General features: G+C 42.0%; 1 protein-coding gene across 1 annotated transcript in view; it reads right to left on the bottom strand.

The window, feature by feature from the left end:
- Nucleotides 1-4,048: 4,048 nt before the first annotated feature.
- Nucleotides 4,049-6,000, bottom strand: part of LOC137421002 (uncharacterized) — a 31,269-nt gene continuing 29,317 nt past the window's right edge. Inside the window, exon 8 of the mRNA XM_068106619.2 lies at nucleotides 4,049-4,487. The gene's annotated coding sequence lies outside the window, so the exon portion shown is untranslated. The remainder of the gene's footprint in view (nucleotides 4,488-6,000) is intronic.

Here is a 6,000-nt window from a genome sequence, read left to right as displayed (position 1 = left end):
AAGATCTGCCAGCAACCCTCTGATGGTTAAACTGCCGAAATCTCGGCTCTCTGCTCACCTTCACTCTTTAATTCCTCTTTTCTCCCGCCTCTGGAACAAACTCCCTCACTCCCTTCAATCCCACTCCTCCCTCCAGGTCTTTAAAACAGCTGTTTCACCACCATCTCTTATCTTCCCCCATCCAAAACCTTGATCTTTTCTACCCCCGCTAATTCACCCCAGATCCACCTTGTTTGAAATTCCAACTTCTTTCCTGGAAGTCCTGGCAGTGTCCATATGTTTTATACCTCTCCCACCGCCCCCTTCCCATGCCCCCCCCCCCCCCCAAAGCCCTCGCCCTCTCTCAGATCTCTCGATGTCTCCATGTCTCTCGGTCCCTGCTCTCAAATGTTGCGTTTGTGTCCTTCCCCCTCTCTCCCCATCTTGTCTACCGCTCCCGATGTTATATGTTTTATGTGTCGGTTTGTCTTTCTGTGTGATTAATGTTCGCTCTTTCACGAGCCTCGATCTTGTATACAAAAAAAAAAAAAAAAAAAAAATGCACCAAGCTAACACCAGGTCTCCCGTCTGAGCGGGAACGGTATATGCCGATATGGTCATTATTCACAACACACGGAAGCGAACCACAAACATGGACTATGACTGTGTCATTGAATGTTATTGGTCAGATCACAAATCCATGTGGACAACATTGCCATAACATTGGTTCATTACTTGCAAAATCGAAGATTTTTCAAGTATATTGGTCGGTTGCGTTTGTGGTTCTGTCTGTCTCTCTGTCTGTCTGTTTGTCTGTTTGTCTTTGTTTGTCACCGGCCTACAGGTCACAATTCTAAACCGATCGTCACGAAACTTCACCAAGTTGTATAGGTCGTCCCAATTGAGAAGCCTATTGTTTTTGGGGTCAAAAGGTCAACATTGGCCAAAGGTCACCAACTTTGCCAAATTTCTAAAATCCTCAATTTTCATCCGATTGACTTGAAATTTGAAGAGGACTTGCATATCTGGTCACTGAATTCAACCACCAAGTATATTTGAGGTCAACATTGGCCAAAAGGTCAACATAGGCCAAATTTCTAAAATCCTCAATTTTCATCCGATTGACTTGAAATTTGAAGAGGACTTGCATATCTGGTCACTGAATTCAACCACTAAGTATTTTTGAGGTCACCATAGGCCAAAAGGTCAACATAGGCCAAGTTTTTAAAATCCTCAATTTTCATCCGATTGACTTGAAAATTGAACAGCATTTGCACATTGAGTCATTAAATAGGGAAACTAACTATTTGAGGTCAAAAGGTCAACTCAAGGTCAACCTTACAAAATCATTTTTCATCTGAAAAATCGTCACTTTTCTTCCTATTGACCCAAGCTTTGATCAAGATTATCAATTTTAATCTTGATGAAATGGACAATTTGCTGTATCAAGGGAAATTTCTTTCTTGGGGGTGGGGGGCAGATTTTGCAAGTATCGTGCTCCGCATGACGTCTTCTTGTTGGTACATTTTGCTGATTCTGTCCCACGTTGACATCCTCCTCAGTATCATTATTCTACCAGGTGAGCGCCAGGGGTATTGCCCCACTTTTATTATTACTATGGTTCCGTGGTGTAACGAGGACAAGATCAATGCACTGTCAGTTTTCACCCTTTAATCACACGTCCTCCTCAATGACATACAAACTTTGTTTTGAGACATAAGGGGTGTTGCAAAACATTTTACCTTCCCCCCCCCCCCCCCCCCCCCCGAGAACCCGTAATGGTTGTGCACGCATTCGGGGGAAATAAAGTTAAAATGTTTTGCAACACCCATTACCACGCAAGTCATGTATTCGGTTTCAGTGATTGACTGCAATAAAACAAGAAAATAATGTTACCTTGCTTTAACAATCAGTAAATGTAAACAACATTCCTTAAAGAAGTACATGTATGATGTAATGTACTTCAGGTATGAAATGTACTTTCACATCAGTTATTTATGAGTTGTTGCAAAACTCTTCAATTAACACGTATGGCTAAATTCGTAACATGCAAGCGATACAGTTCTCAAGTTACATGAAAACGTACTCATAAATAGCATGGGGATGATGATGTGCAGGTATATGAGCATACCGTCACGTGACTTCTAGAACCCGACCAACTTTAATCCATCACATCAAATTTACACCCCAACCAACGCAAAGCAATATCCCCGGCATGCGCTCAACACTAACTTTATATTTACAGCATGGTGTTGTAGTCGGATAAAGCAGTTACCGTTTTATAGACCTCGGTACCAAGAGAGCGGGACTGTTAGGAAACCCACGAAAAAAAAACCTGAAAAAAAACAACCAATTAATTATATACAGGATGAGTCAAAAGTAGCGCCCACGCCCGTTTTCTGTTTTTTCGGCTGACAGATTCTTTCTGGGATGTCATGTTGTTAATAATTGTCTTGCAGATTATTAATTTTCTTAGTTTATTTATTTTTGTTTTTGTTTTGCAGGTTATTGCTGAGTTTGGAAAGTTACTGAAGTTGCACCAAATTGAACCATGAATTACCTTTCAATGAATCAACGCATTGCGGCCGTGAAACATTACTACAAATGTAATGAACAACCAACGATGGCGGCACACCGTTTGGCACAGGAATTCGATATTAACCCACCCCAGGGAAGAAACATACGATTGATTGTCGAGAAATTTGAAGTAACAGGGTCGGTAGCCACTGCAAAGAAGTCCGGTCGTCCGAAAACAGCAACGAATGTAGCTAAGGCTGAAGAAGCCATCAGGAGACTGGAACAAAGTCCGCAAAAGTCAACTCGCCGTTTATCTGCAGAGTTGGAAGTGAGCCAATCAAGTGTTATCCGTATCCTTCACCAGAAAAACTGGAAACCTTACATTCCACGCTTACTGCATGCCCTTCATGATGGAGATGACGACCGGGCGTCTTCAATTTTGCGAAGAGTTCTTAGCTAAACTTGACGAAGAGGACACAATGCTAGACAACATCTGGTGGTCAGATGAGGCATGTTTTAAGGTTAAAGGGCACAATTAACAGACACAATTGTGTCTACTGTACTGCGGAGAACCCAAGAGTGACAGTTGAGAAGGAGGTAAATTTACCTGGCGTGACAGTTTGGCAGCCATATCTCCATTAGGGATAATTGGACCCTTTTTCTTTGAGGGATCTGTCACTGCAGAAATTTACCTGGATATGCTGCAAACCTTCTTTTGGCCCAGGGTACAAGATCAGGACTGTTATTTCCAGCAAGATGGAGCTCCACCTCATTATGGACGTCATGTTCGTCAGTGGCTTGATGAACACTTTCCCGGAAAGTGGATCGGCCGCCACGGTCCGATCGAGTGGCCGGCACGCTCCCCAGACCTTACACCTCCATATTTCTTTCTTTGGGGGCTCATGAAAGACCTTGTTTATCGTGAAAAGCCTCGTACCGTTCAGGAATTGAAGGCTCAAATCATTGCAAAGTTTGAGGAAATTGATATCGAACTCTGCAAGCGTGTGTGCCCCTCTGTGCCTGCTCGGCTGCAATTGTACATCGATCACGAGGGAGGGCACTTTGAAAATTGCAAGTAAAACAGCGTGGTACACTTCTGTAATAATTTTCCCCCGAATAAATGGTTAGATAAACATGTCATTCACTTATTTATACCTTCTTGTACACTGCAATACAAATGTCAAACAAACAATCAACTGACAGATATATATATATATATTATATATATATATATATATATATATATATATATATATATATATATATATATATATATATATATATATATATATATCTGTCAGTTGATTGTTTGTTGTTGTCAGTTGATATGTATATATATATATATATATATATATATATATATATGTATATATATATGTATATATATATATATATATATATATATGTATGTATATATATATATATATATATATATGGGACCGCGAGGAATCCACCATCTTGCGTGTAACATCCGCTTACATATAACTTGTGTCGAGCAGTTTTATAGAGTTATCTCCCTTAAATTATCAAACATGCACCAAATGTCATTTCACACAAACAAATTAAGGTTTATCCATCACAATTACAGTTGATGCCCGTTTTGTGATTCGGCATTTTCTGGATTATACAGGTGTGGAGGGAAAGAGGTAACAGTGGTTGCAAAATCATGGGGAAAAATTAAATAAATAAACAAAATGTTCATCATTTACATTTTTTCCGATGACTCCTGAACCATTGCCACCATCATCCCTCTCCACCATTATTGTTTTCATAGTTTGACAAGGATTGAAAATCGGTATAAAATACAGGTACAACGGTAGCTGATAATTTCATAATTGCTGTGAAACTGCGTTTTGATGCAAAAAAAAAAAAAAAATTAAACCATTTCCTTGTTGAATTTCATTTTCCTCTTGAATCACCAAATGAATATTCTCTTTTTTTCATTGCTTTAGCCTTTTGCCACTCTCCTGCTTGCTTCGTATCTTGTATTCCTGAAAAACAAATTGTTCAAATAAAATATATAATATGTCACACACTTGTGTATTCACTATCAGGTGTAGAAAGAAAATGTTTAGTTAAGCTTTCAAATAAAAGGAACAACGACTATTGCACATGAAGCAGGGAACTATGGCACAAGGAAAAGCAGTCGCAGGTTACAGGGTAAAGGGCCTTTGTCTGTATTACTAATCTGCCCCACCTGGCTTGTGTCCATATTACTAATCTGCCCCACCTGGCTTGTGTCCATATTACTAATCTGCCCCACCTGGCTTGTGTCCGTATTACTAATCTGCCCCACCTGGCTTGTGTCCGTATTACTAATCTGCCCCACATGGCCTGTGTCCGTATTACTAATCTGGCCCGTGTCCGTATTGCTAATCTGCCCCACCTGGCCCGTGTCCGTATTGCTAATCTGCCCCACATGGCCCGTGTCCGTATTGCTAATCTGCCCCACATGGCCCGTGTCCGTATTGCTAATCTGCCCCACCTGGCCTGTGTCCGTAATACTAATCTGCCCCACATGGCCTGTGTCCGTATTGCTAATCTGCCCCACATGGCCCGTGTCCGTATTGCTAATCTGCCCCACCTGGCCTGTGTCCGTATTGCTAATCTGCCCCACCTGGCCTGTGTCCGTATTACTAATCTGCCCCACATGGCCTGTGTCCGTATTGCTAATCTGCCCCACCTGGCCCGTGTCCGTATTACTAATCTGCCCCACCTGGCCTGTGTCCGTATTGCTAATCTGCCCCACCTGGCCTGTGTCCGTAATACTAATCTGCCCCACCTGGCCTGTGTCCGTATTGCTAATCTGCTCCACATGGCCTGTGTCCATATTGCTAATCTGCCCCACATGGCCTGTGTCCATATTGCTAATCTGCCCCACATGGCCTGTGTCCGTATTGGTAATCTGCCCCACATGGCCTGTGTCCGTAATACTAATCTGCCCCACCTGGCCTGTGTCCGTATTGCTAATCTGCCCCACATGGCCTGTGTCCATATTGCTAATCTGCCCCACATGGCCTGTGTCCGTATTGCTAATCTGCCCAACATGGCCTGTGTCCGTATTACTATTAGTACGTACTATAAGCTATTGTACACCGCTCCTTTCCTCTGCCATCTCCAGGCGCTGCATAACGTCATTGCCGGGCACCGAAGGGGGCTGGTTTTGAAAAGAAATGGTGGTGGTTTATGTGGTCTATGAGCCAGTTGATTAATTATTTAATTATTTTCTGATTTTTTCTTTTCTTTTCATTATTAATCATTTATTTATTTTCTTTCTCATCTGGGCAATATCTCAAGCACGTTTTGAGCTAGGAAGCTGATATTTGGACATGATGGTGACCAGGTGATGTGGCTATAAATTATATTTTTGTGCACCGCTCCATTCCTATGCCATCTCCAGGCGCTGCATATCGTCATTGCCGGGCACCGAAGGGGGCTCGGCAATGATACACGCTGAAAGGGAGTACTCAGTTTTCAATCTGGTTGTTTGTTTGTCCAGGCGAT

Source organism: Myxine glutinosa, chromosome 2 (assembly GCF_964187855.1).
Source record: "Myxine glutinosa chromosome 2, kmMyxGlut1.1, whole genome shotgun sequence".
NCBI classification, from domain to species: domain Eukaryota; kingdom Metazoa; phylum Chordata; class Myxini; order Myxiniformes; family Myxinidae; genus Myxine; species Myxine glutinosa.
This window is presented reverse-complemented; position numbering and strand designations above follow the sequence as displayed.